This window comes from Alexandromys fortis, unplaced genomic scaffold, assembly GCF_014885135.2.
Source record: "Alexandromys fortis isolate MF-2015 unplaced genomic scaffold, M_Fortis_MF-2015_v1.1 scaffold_85, whole genome shotgun sequence".
NCBI lineage: Eukaryota > Metazoa > Chordata > Mammalia > Rodentia > Cricetidae > Alexandromys > Alexandromys fortis.
In genome coordinates this window covers 2,019,913-2,032,980 of record NW_026067975.1, presented here as the reverse complement: position 1 = coordinate 2,032,980, position 13,068 = coordinate 2,019,913, and the positions used below count along the sequence as shown (strand labels likewise).

The following is a 13,068-nucleotide window of genomic DNA, read 5'->3' as shown; positions in this document are numbered from 1 at the left end:
AGGGAGGCCTGGGCTGCAGAAGAAAGCTAGCTCAGCACAAGCTAGGAAGCAAGCCGGCCAACAGCTTTGCTTTGTGTGCTTGCCTCTACTCTTCCAGTGCCTGTCTGGCTTTCCTCAATGATGGGCTGTAATAATAAACCCTTTCTTCCCGTTTTTGTCATAGTGTTTAATACATGACAGAAATCAAACTAGAGCACGTGGGTTGCGTAGTTGGTTGTTTTTCATTCTTTTACTTTTTGGGGGATCCGCCACCCAGCTCAGAATAATCCACATGCAGACTTATTATTATTTATAAATGCCTGGCCTTAGCTTGGCTTTTATCTAGCCAGTTTTTCTTATCTTAAATTATCCTGTTTGTGGTATGATAATGTCAGGTGTCTCTTACACCTGTTTAAGGTATTGGCAGAACAGAGGATAAAGTTAAGTTTAGGGAATTGAGAGGGGTATATCTGATCTGTTTAAGGTGGATCCCTGGAACTCACAAGAATTCTTTGGGTTTGTGAAAACATGTTTTAGACATATGCATTGTATAAACAGTAGCATATTTATGTCAGAATGACTGTGACCGATGTTTTTGCACAATGAAAAGTATTTTTAAGACTAGGACATGAGAGAGAAATAACGTGTATTTGTCCTCACACTTTTTCTAACTTGCAGGTATACACCTTAATAACTTGTATTTGTGTTTTACTGAAATTTGTTTGGTGAGGTTGTCCTTTTAAACTGACAAAACCTCTCAGCTATCAAACTGTATCAGAGATCTTTGAGAAGAATAAAATTTTACTTGAGTTATTAATTAAAAAATGACAGAGAACTTACTTGGTTGGCACCTAGAGCTACTTCTCAGGGTCCTCCATGATCACTGAGGGTCATATCTGCCTTTCGCTGTTTAGCGCAGGGCCTGCCAGGCTCCAGAAGATCCTGTGGGTTAAGAAATCTGCAGGAAGAAAAACCTATTTGAGCTGTGCAGCGAGGCTATCAATTCCAGTGATTCTGTCCACTCTCTGGAGATTGTCAGTTTAGATGGAAAGTAGTGTCGCCCAGTGGTCAGCACTTGGCAGTTAAAGCAAACTGCGAATGGATGTTGTTCTGTGCCCATTTGTCTTTGTCTTCTTTGAAGGAAATAGAGTGCTGCTGCTAGGAGCCAATCTGTCTCTTTCTGTTATGAAAAGTCTTTTAATAATTAAGCATTTAAATGTCATAGTTCCCCAGATCTCTGAGCAGTTGAGGGCTGTTTACCAGGTATAGATGAGTTATAACTACAGTATAGAATCTGCCTGGAGAGCTGGGTCCAAGCTTGGCTGTACTGGCTCTCAACTTAACAGGTAAAGCAGGGTTGGATTAAGAGACTTAAAAGTACATACCAAATTAAAATATGAGACTTACTGTTTTGTTAGTCTGGAATGAGATATAATGAACAGAATATTAGAACATTGAACAGTAAACCTAGATGCATTTAAGTTACATATATGCACACACACACACACACACACACACACATACACACACAGAGAGTGAACAGAAATTGGGCAAAGTGGATGCTCTTGTTGGGCCCTACCAAAGGCATGCCACTGTGCAAAACACACATGCAACAGAGTCAGCACTGGGAAACCAGGCAGGGAATACCTCAGTAAAGATGGCAGGACATGGGCACCTGACCTGGCTCTCAGTTAAGATGGTGGTAAGGTCACTTGACCTCTGTCAAAATGGTGGCAGACACGTGTTGCATGGAAAAGCCACATTTTTTTGAGCTGTGTGAGTTTTAAACATAATAACAAGAGGGACCTAAAGGTGTGATCTGCCCTGTTGCTAAGCCACCACACCACAAGCCGTGGCAGGGAGCAAAGGCTGGAATTGAAAACAGCTGCCTTGAGGATCCGACTAACCTTGTTGTTTCCGCAAGACCAGCGGTAGTGGTGGCAGGGATAGTTTGAGGAAAAGCAGAGCTGGCGGGACACTGGTAGAGCATTCACAGGCGGGTGGCTGATAGTTTGAGGGTTTATACCATAGTTGAAAATGTGAAAACCTGTGAAAATAGAGAACGAACACCACAGGGCCTATAGAAGAAGCATGTCTCTTCTCTACTGGGGGTGGGGGTGTTAAAACCTGACTGGATACAGTCGGGGCAACTAGGAAGGCAGAGGCTAGAGGCCATTCCAAGGGGTCTCTCACGGTGGGGATCACTTATAAGTGGCCCAAAGGAAAAGAAAAGAAGAGCAGAGAGAGAGAGAGAGAGAGAGAGAGGGGAATGGGAAAAATGGGGAGAAATGAGCAAGGCAGAAGCTGCCTCTTTGGGAGAGAGATAGGAAGGAGCCCCAGGCTGGAAGCAGAAGGAAGATCTGCTTGTCCCAGTGGCGGTAGGGGAATGGGCGGGGCTTGTCTCTTAAAGGGACAGGACAGACCATTATAGAAATCCCCTCAAAATACACCAGAAATGAATCAGTTTTAGTCAGCACAGTTAGAATTCAAAGAGTCTTGAATTCAAGTCAGAAAAATAGCTGCTATATAAAACGCAAAGGCAGAGAGGCTCCTTAGATAGCCCCATATTCTGCAATGGACTGTAGCATTGGGACCACTGTCAGACATGTGCAGCCTAAGTCCATGCTCCATGGGCTGAGCAAGTGTGTCTAGGCTGGATACTAACAGCTTTTATAGCTCTGAGAAAGTCAAGGAAAATTGTTGGGTATAGTAGGGTGTGCTGTGCACTCCTAGCACTCAGGAGTCAGAGGCAGGTGGATCTGTGGGGACATCTCCTTTATTCTTCATTATTGCGAATTATGCAGAAGGCCCAGCCCACTGTAGTCTTGGTTCCATGTCAGTCAGAACTACACAATGAGTGCCTGTCGCCAAAACAAACAAATGAATAAATGGGAAAAGAAAAAAAAAGAAGTGCACATAGATAAAGAATAACATAAATCAACCCTTATGATTAAAAAATGGAGTTAAACATAAATTCTATAATTATCACAATAATCTGTGAATGCTATTTATATTGTTGGAGAAATTAAGTTATTTAAATGAGAAGCTGCTGTGGAACATTCCTTTTCACTGTGTGAAGATGCGTCACTGTGATTGGCTAATAAGGAACTGAATGGTTAATAGCTAGGCAGGAAGTATAGGCGGAACCTCTGGGGACAGAGAGCTCTGGGAAGAAAGAAAGTCGTCAGCCAGTTGGAGAGGAAGCAGCAGGGGCAGTACAAAGTCAAGGTAACTAAGTCACGTAAAGGAAAGTAAAGTAAAAGATATGGTTTAACTTAAGTTATAAGAACTAGTTAGAAACAAGGCTAAGCTATTGGCCAAGCTTTCATACTTAATAATTAATCTCCATGTCATTATCAGGGAGACAAGGGGCCTGAGGAAGAAGTACAAATACAAGAAGCTATACTGTCAATTTTAATTTCTTATGTTTCCTTTTTTTGTTGTTGTTGTTGTTTTGGTTTTTTTTTTTTTTTTTTTTTTTTTTTTTTTTTTTTTTTTTTGGAGATAGCCCTGGTTGTTTGTCCTGGAACTCTCTATAGATCCAGCTGGCCTTGAAGTCAGCCCGGCTCTGCCTTCTGAGCGCTGGAGTTAAAGGCATGCACCACCACTGCCCAGTTCAAGTTTACTTTTTTATCGTGTGTATGCAGATGTGTGCACCCGTGCATGCCATGGTGCACATGTGGGGTCAGAAGCTGGCTTTCAGAGTGGGCTCTCTGCTTCCACCACGTGAAAACCAGATAGGCTGCCTCACTCTTTGTAAGATGAGTAGGACTTCACGAGAGGCTGCACAGGACAGGGATTACTGTCCACTCCTTTAGTTTTGCTGAATAATTTAAAATATGTTCATATTTGGTATGTGTGTGGTCTCCACATGTGGAGGTCTGACATGGGTTTGGCTGCCTTCCTCTAGCGCTTTACCACATATGTGTTGAGGCAGGCTCTTTCCTTTGAGGTCGGAACTCATGGATCCATCTAGCCTAGCTAGTCTCGCTCTTGGGGTCCTGGTTCCAGATGTTTCCAGGTGGGTAGCCCTGTGGATTCTGGGGATCTGAACTCTGGTCTTTAGGGATTTGCAGCAAGTACATTCTCTGCTGAATCGTCTCCCCAGCTTTACAATTCACTGTTTAAAGTGTATAAAGCAATTTTCATACTATTTATTCAGAATAGGACATCACCAGAATCTTGTATTTTCCTCACCCCCAAAAGAAATCCCATTGTCAGCAGAAATCGCTTTCCACATTTCTCCATTTCCTTTTCTCCCTCCCTGTACAACATCAGACGTAGGAATTACCAATTGACTGTAAGTACAGATTCGACTGTTGTTATTGCCCGGTGCTATGTCCTATGCACACGACACATTGAGTTTGCCTTTTCATAGGCTGGCAGACATTCGGGTTATTCCCACTCCTTGGCCATTATGAATAATGCTGCTGTCAATACTCACCCGCAAGTGTAGACACAGACACATTTCCAGACCCAGACCCAGGAGTAGAATTGCTGGGTCACGTGATAACTTTGTATTTCATCTTCTGAGGAACTGCTAGGCTGTCTCCAAGGCAGATCTATAACTTTATAGTCCTACCAGCAACACACAGAGGTTTAAACTTCTCTGCATTCTCTCTGACTCTTGATACTGTCCTTAAATAAACAAAACAAAACAAACCACAACACTCTGACGTTAGAAGGTGGTATCTTATCAGAGTTTTGATTTGCATTTGTATTTCAAGGAAATGGTGGTAGTGAGTGGTACGACCATCAGGAGTATCTATGTGTAGACCTTCTAGGGGAAAACATCTAATTTAGGTGCTGGGGAGATGGCTTGGTCAGTAAAGTGCTTATGACACAAGCATGAGGATCTAAATCTGGACAGTCGGCATGCACATAAGACATTCAGGAATGATTGGCCGGGTGGTGGCAGCGCACACGTTTAATCCCAGCACTCAGGAGGCAGAAGCAGGAAGATCTCTGTGAGCCTGGTCTACAAGAGCTAGTTCCAGGACAGGCTCCAAAGCTACAGAGAAACCCTGTCTTGAAAAACAAACAAACAAACAAACAGAAAAAAACAAAAAAAAAGAAAGGAAGGAAGAAAAATAAACAAACAAATAAATCCGGGAATGATGCTGCTTGCACCTGCATCCAGTGCCGGAGATGCAGAGCCAGGTTCCTGGGGCTCACCACCCAGTTAGTCTAACTAAATCCGTGAGCTCTGTGTTTAATAAGAGACCCTGTCTCAAGGAAATAAGGCAGAGAACAATAGAAGACACCCAGTATCAGTCACATGTCCTGCACATATATGTGTGCATACATGTGAACATATACAACACACCCTACACATACAACAACACCTAATTTGAATATTTTCCCATTTTAATTGAGCTGTCTTTCTTGTTATTGAGTTGCAACTGCACGTATCCAGGTATAGATGTCTTTCTATTATGGAAAATAGTTCTTTGGTTTCCTTATGGAAATAAACAAGCTTCAGTTTGACCTGTTGATCACATGTGAAGAAACAAGAGTGAAAGCCTGTGGGCCCAGAGAGATCCTTGGGGTATAATCATAACAGGTACAATTCATCCTCTGGGCCTGCCACTTGCCCCCCACCCATGCACACGCAGATGCCCCACCCTGCCCCATTCAGGGTAGATTTGGTCTTACTTAGCTGGAGAGAAAGGGTGGGGATAAGAGGCCAGTTGTTAGTGGAGGAGCCTCTTAGGTGCCATTTTTCATACTTCCTGGGAAATCACCCTTTGCCCTCACCTTGGCCACTTTCAGGGTCAATGTCCAACCCTCCCCCCCATGCCCACAGTTCTCTTCACAGTAATTTATCTGGCTCATGTGGGCGGGCTCTTGAGGTGGGGCTGCCAAGGCAGGCTCTGGAGGGTGCTCGTTTCTGCTCCCAGACTGTGGCGTTTCATTGAGAAGGAACAAATGGTGACTGTTCTGCTAAGCCACACAACAAGCTGCTTTCTCCTGCCTGTGACCTTTACCCAGGAAGAGGCCAAGCACACTTGTCAAGCCTCTTCATTTGCTGCAAAGAATATGTGGTAAACAGACCAAGAAGGCTCTCATTGTCATCGAGTTTCTAGAAGCCACCGGAACTTTGCACACAGGGCACAATTTTGCTGTGGAAATGGGTTACTTGAAGATTTTATTTGGTTGGATTTCGGTTGGCCTGGATGATGGATGGCCAGTACCTTGTCAATGTGATGATTACCACAGCAAACATGTTGATTCACTTTTAATTCGTGCCTTTTCCTACAGTGCTTGCTCACGGAGTCCTGGTTTCTGGAGAGTTTTCCAGAGAATAATCTTTTAAGGGATCAGAAACTTCTGCCTTTCCAGGATCGGTCTGTTGTGGACCGCTGAGGGCTTTTGAGGAATGCAGTATGTCTTGGCATGATGTCCTTTCTTATTCCCATTGGTCTTGGTGATGCTTGGCCTGCTTTGGGTCATCTTCTACCTGCAAATGCGGACATTAAGGACAGAGTTGAGAGGTGAATAAAGACCAAATCCTTACTGGTATAACTGAGGTCAGAATCACCCACTTTGGCATTCCTTGTGGGCTTTTCTCTGTCCAGGGCATCTTAGCTGATATACACACATTTCCTCAACAGGTCAGATGTAAAACAAACTCCTCAGCAAACATTTACAAATACACTGGCATGGCTCGGGTTTCAGCAAGATGCACACTCCAAAGGACTTCTGAGGACCTTGTGGTTTCATGGTGAGGAACTGGAGATGGACTCGAACAATAAGGTTCCAGCCACAGGACCATGTAACCATGAGAATGCCCTGAGAGGTCAAATTTTTTGTTTTATATATGTTAAATTTTATCAATCCGTACACAAGATGTACATTTTTCATTTAATTTAAAAAGTAAAAAAAAAAGTAACAAGAAGAAATTTCCTAAGTGGTTCATTTTTATTATCTTATTTTATGCATATGAGTGTTTCGTCTGCATATATATGCACCATGTATGATCCTAGTACCTGTTGAGGTCAGAAGAAAACATCAGATTACCCAGAACTGGAGTAAAATTCAGGTCTTTTGCAAAAGCAAGGAATACTCTAAACCTTTGCGGTGGTGTGAATGAGAGTGGCCCCCATAGACTAATGTTTGAATGGCTTGGTCCTCGGTTGGTGGAATTGTTTGGGAAGGATTAGGAAGTGTGGCCTTATTGGAGGTGTGTCCCTAGGGGTTGGCTTTTCAAAAGCCCAGGTCAGCTGGGCAGTGATGGTGCATGTTAATCTCAGCAGTCAGGAGGAGGAGGCAGGCAGATCTTTGAGTTCAAGCCCAGCCCGGTCTACAGAGAGTTCCAGGACAGCCAAGGCTACATGGAGAAATCCTGTCTAGAAAACAAAACAAAACAAAAACAAAAACAAAAAAGTTTTGTGTCATTCTCAGTTTGCGCTTTCTGCTTCGCGGTTGTTGTCTCAACATGCAAGCTCTCAGCTACCACTCCAGCACCATATCTGTCTGCCTGCTGCCCTGCTCCCTGGCATGACGGTCATAGGCTCACCCTCTAAAACTGCAAGCAAGGCCCCAAATAAACTCTTTTCTTCAAGTTGCCTTGGTCATAGTTGTTGTGCCCAAATCCGCGAAGTCCTCGCAAAAGCCAACAAGGAGACCAAGTTCCCTATGTAAAAGCAAAGAGCCTTTATTTTATACAGGCTTTATTTTATTTCGGTCTCTCTGCATGTCCAATGTATTAGAATAAATGGAGAGCCCCAAGCTCAGTTAGAATAGGGTTTTATAGTAGTAAAGGTGGGGGTGAGGGGTTTCTGAGATTTAGGACTCCTGATTAGCTGACATTTGTCTAGGGATGTCTTGGTGAGTGTGTACTGGCAGGTGATCCTATCTACAGTGGTTGGAATGTTAGGCATTTCCTTTGGATGGTCTGTTCTTGGGTGGTGCTCAGGTAATCTCAGCTTGTGGCTCTTCCTGCAACCAGGTACTGCTTCAGGGTAAACTGAAGCCCAGGCCTCTTGTTAAATTTATCGGCTGAGTCCTACTCTGGCAGGTGGTAATGGTTGGAAGTAAAGAAATTCCTTTGGGTGACCTGCCCATACTTAGCTTATCATGGCTGGCTCCCACAATAGTGTATCTTCACAGCAATAGAAAAGTAATTAAGAACCATCCATGAGCCATCTCTCCAACCCTCCCTCCTTTTGAGACAGGGTCTCCCAGTACATACCCCTGGTTGGTTTGGAACTTGCAATGTAGACCAGGATGGTCTTAAAGTCACAGAGACTAGCCTGGTCTACAAGAGCTAGTTCCAGGACAGGCTCCAAAACCACAGAGAAACCCTGTCTCGAAAAACAAAAAAAAAAAACAAAAAAAAAAAAACCCCACAGAGATTCACCTACCTCTCTCTACTAATTGCTGGTATTAAAGGTGTATGCTCCCATGCCTGGCAACTAATGAACCTTTAAAAAAGAAAAGAATGAACAACCAGGAATCTTATAGGTAGTAGCATCAAAACACCCATCTTGTCTTAATGCAATTCTAATGAGCAAAGGAAAGATTCACTGGCCACTGAAGAATCCAAGTGTAACGTAAACTCCAGGTCTGGCTTGATTTGGTGCTCAGGCAATGCTGCTGGGACTCAATTTCCAGACAAGTTGAGGTCATGTCTCAGGACTTGTATTAGTCAGGGTCCTCTAGAGGAGTGGTTTTCAACATGTGGATTATGGACTGTTTGGGGAGGGAGTGTCTAACAACCCTATCCCAGGGGTCACACAACCGTTTCACAAGGGTCACATATCAGATATTTACATGACAATTTATAACAGTAGCAAAATTACAGCTATGAAGTAGCAACAAAAGGATTTTATGGCCGGGCGGTGGTGGCGCACGCCTTTAATCCCAGCATTCGGGAGGCAGAGACAGGCGGATCTCTGTGAGTTCGAGGCCAGCCTGGTCTACAAGAGTTAGTTCCAGGGCTGGAGAGATGGCTCAGTGGTTAAGAGCATTGCCTGCTCTTCCAAAGGTCCTGAGTTCAATTCCCGGCAACCACATGGTGGCTCACAACCATCTGTAATGAGGTCTGGTGCCCTCTTCTGGCCTGCAGGCACACACAGACAGAATATTGTATACATAATAAATAAATATTTAAAAAAGAAAAGAAAATGTTTAAAAAAAAAAAGAGTTAGTTCCAGGACAGGCTCTAAAACTACAGCGAAACTGTGTCTCAAAAAACCAACCAACCAAACAACAACAACAAAAAAAACCCAATTGTATGGTTGGGGTCACCACAACCTGAGGAACAGTATTAAAGGGTCTCAGCATTAGGAGGGTTGAGAACCACTGCTTTAGAGGAACAGAAACAACCGGCCATACAGTGCCTCAGAAGTCCTCATCTGGTGCTGAAAGCCTGGAAGCTTCTGGAAGAGCCTCTAGTGAAAGCCTGGAAACACTGGTTCTGTTATCGGTGGAGAAAATCAGCGGCAGCAGCAGCAACAGAGTAAATCAGCTCATTAACAAGAGGGCAGGCCAAGGAAGCGAGCTAATAATCTTCCTTCTGCCACACCTTTTTTATCTGGGGCGCTACCAGAAGGTGCCGCCCACATTTGGGGCGGGTCTTCTCCGATCAACTAAGGCAACCAGGACAATTCCTCAGGTAAAGCTCCCTACTCAGGTGATTATAACGTGTGGCAAACTGACATTAAAACCAGCCATCACAGGCCCCAAAGTGGCCACTCAGTTCTGGGTCCCCCCCCCCCCCCCCCCCCCCCCCCCCCCGGGTTGGCAAGGTAGAGGGTGTTTCTCCAGATCTATTTGTACATCCTCAGCAGCAAGTTCACTGGGGGGAGAAATGTGCCCTTTCTCTTACCCTAGCCCTAGGAAAGTCATAGTCTCATTGGTTCCAGCTGGACCACATACACGCTGACGGACCAATCACTGCGACTGTGGAAATACAATGCACAGCCAAGGTCACATGATTTTCCTCAGCGTTTTTTTCCAGGCAAAAAGACAACTTCCTTTCTTTCCCAGGAACTCTCCTGGAGCCACTGGGCCTCCTTCAGCCCCTTTGGTATCAGGGTCCTCACCATCTTTTGCCCAGTGCCTGTGAATTGCAGTTACCTGGTTCGCCTAGTCACCCAGATGCCTACAAGGGAGATAGGTCACAGGCCTGGTTCCTATAGTTCCTATCCCTAGTGTTCTCACCTGGCCTCTGAGGTTGTCAGCATCTTTGTCCAGGGCAGTCTATTAGGTGAGTGAGTCCTGTCCTGGGGTGATTTGGTGGTGTTTGGGTGCCCCCACTGCTCCCTTCCCTTCCCCCTTTAACAGAATGGCGATTGATGACCACTCAAGAGGGCCGGCAGCCCATTCCATTAACCACGGCCGTTGTCCATGGCTAACTCTGCCACTCTAAGTGGCTCAGCTGCAGATGGTCCACGGTACCTTCTCTTGGTGTCTGTACCCCTCCATGATGTCACCTCATGGCATCCATTCCTACTCAGGAGGGTCTTTGTATGCAAACTCGAGCTACTTGGATGTGTGTGTCGTGTGTGTGTGTGTGTGTGTGTGTGTGTGTGTGTGTGTGTGTGGTGTTGGGGAAGGTAATGCCTTCCTTAAGTTCCAGGCTAGCTGCACCTATAACTACTTTCTGGACCAGGGTAAACTTGATGATGTACGATCCAAAGCTGCCTTAAGTATTAAATCAGTTAAAACAAACAGCCTCAGGTTGAGGGTATCAAAGGTGGCTCCCGCTGAGAAAATCTGCCGACAACATACTTGCGCGCATTCAACACAGAGTGCCTTCAAAGTGCTGAACTGGGAGCAAGGCAGGCGCACCGGTAAGAGGAGCTGTTGCGGATTGCCGGCTGGTACATTAGCGACCTCTGGTGGTGGGATTTCCCTCTCCCTTTGCACAGAGGTAAGTGTCCCCTCCAAGACCATACTTGTGTCGCCTTCTGAGATGCCGTACTGCAGATGCCCAGGGAGAGCAGAGCTTGAGGGCTTCCCTACTAATGCTTTGATTGGGGGCCTCAGCTGCCAGCAGTCTGAGGCTTTTGTCTTTGCCTCCACAAACTTCCTCTCAAAGCGTGTTCACTTTCAGATACACTTATATTTTATTTTAAAATTCTCAAAAAGGGTGCCGGAGAGATGGCTCGGTAATTAAGAATGGGTACTGCTCTTGCAACGAGCCTGCGTTTGGTTCCCACATCAGCCTCCTACAAGCGATTGTAACTCCAGCTCCAGAAGGACCCAACGCCTCTGACTTTTGCAGGCTTCTGCAGACACATGTAGATTCCAACACACAGACACACAAAGTTAAAAATAAAAAAATAAAAAAAAAACGAATCTTAAAACAAAATTCTCAAAGAGGGAGTAGGCCAGCGCCCGAATAATGGAATTCACTCTGTGAGACCTAAACGGTTTGAAGGAGAGAACTATCTCCTGAAGGTTGTCCTTTTATCTCCACGTGTTCCTGCGCGCACACGTGCACATGCATACAAAATAAACAAATGTAAAAAAACCAAAACGAAAAAACAAAATTCAAAAATACTATTCCCAAAACAATTGCCACTACCCAAACAAGTCTGTTTTCCCCCCCCCTTTTTTTTTAAGAGACAAGGTTTCTATGTAGCCCTGACTGTCCTGGAATCTGCTATTTAGACCAAGCTGTCCTTGAACTCACATGGTTTTCCTGCCTCTGCCTGCCTACTGATAAACTTTCATGCATTCATAAATAATAAATAACAAAAATACCACCCCCCAGCATTTTACAACACATCAAAGTGAAATGAATACTGAATAAGGTTACTCTTCCGGTCCGCACTGGCACCTAGGTGCTGAGGTAATATTTATAGATACACAAATTACACCTCCTCTCGCTACCCCTCACCTAACTCACAAACCAACGCAAAATGCTGCCATCGTTCACGCTTGAGCCGCGTCTAAGTCAAGCAGACCTTTTGAACAATCCAGGCACATCTGTCCTGGGGGACTCCAGCCCAGGAAGTCAGGCTGCCAAGTTGAAGCCATTGTGGCAGATCTTCCAGGATCCTATAGGATTTTTGCTGTTTGTTTCTGAACAACTTTTCCCCAAACCTTTTGTCTTTGTGGGGCCACCGGGTGGCACTTGAGAGCCTTTTCCAGCGTGAGGTTCGCCTGTGGGCGGAGTCTCTGCAGCCATGTTCACTGCAGGGCTCTGACTCTATACTCAGAGCTCATTGGGCCAGAGGCTAACTCCTGACCATGCAGGAACCAATCCTCGCACAGGGGGCGTGGTTGTCGGAAACATTCCCTTGCCTGGGAACGACCGCGTCTTCCACTTACAGCTCGGGAGAGCCGCGGAGTCCCTCAGCGCTGAGAGAACACAGGATGATTCTCAGAGAGTGGAACGCAATTTAGATGAAATGTCGTGAGGAGATGTTTGTGCTTCCCGTTGAATTTTTGCTAAGCCTCCTTGGATTCTATCGTACACTATTCTTCCCTTCCACCGTGGTATTTGTTTAAGGAAGGAAAGTTCTCGAAGACACGGGCTTTTATTAAACTGACGTTTAAGAGTTTAAAATATAGAGCAGAATTCTGAAAAGCTCTGCGAGCTCAGACTTTAAATTCATGCAAATCACCAAGAAACCCATAATGGGATGTTTTTTTTTTTTGTTTTTTTTTGTTGTTGTTTTTTTTTTTTGGTTTTTTTTTTTGGTTTTTCGAGACAGGGTTTCTCTGTGGTTTTGGAGCCTGTCCTGGAACTAGCTCTTGTAAACCAGGCTGGTCTCGAACTCACAGAGATCCGCCTGCCTCTGCCTCCCAAGTGCTGGGATTAAAGGCGTGCGCCACTGGGATGGGGTTTTGTCTAGCAGGACTTTGTGTTTAAATGAGAATGAGACACAGAAAACCTTTCCCCCAATTTGTTTCTGTATTTGCTATAAAAATCTATCTAAAATGCATAAACAAAAGCAAAAGATTGAAAACAAAGGCCCACCATTACCCATCACACAATTACAGATTAGGCAGCTGTTGAAAGGACAACATGGATGGAAGGTTCCCACATTCTGTTCTAAAGAAACTTGTGTGTAGTGTTATATCCTAAAAAAGGATAAGAAAATCCAAGTGCATTCACACACACACACACAC

General features: G+C 44.8%; 1 long non-coding RNA gene across 1 annotated transcript; it reads right to left on the bottom strand.

Moving 5' to 3' along the window:
- Positions 1–5,346: 5,346 nt before the first annotated feature.
- Positions 5,347–12,107, bottom strand: LOC126510608 (uncharacterized). The gene is made up of 3 exons (XR_007594446.1): positions 11,898–12,107; positions 8,346–8,405; positions 5,347–6,439 (listed from the first exon to the last, which is right to left on the bottom strand). It is a non-coding gene; the product is annotated as an uncharacterized lncRNA (long non-coding RNA).
- Between the last annotated feature and the right edge of the window lie 961 nt (positions 12,108–13,068).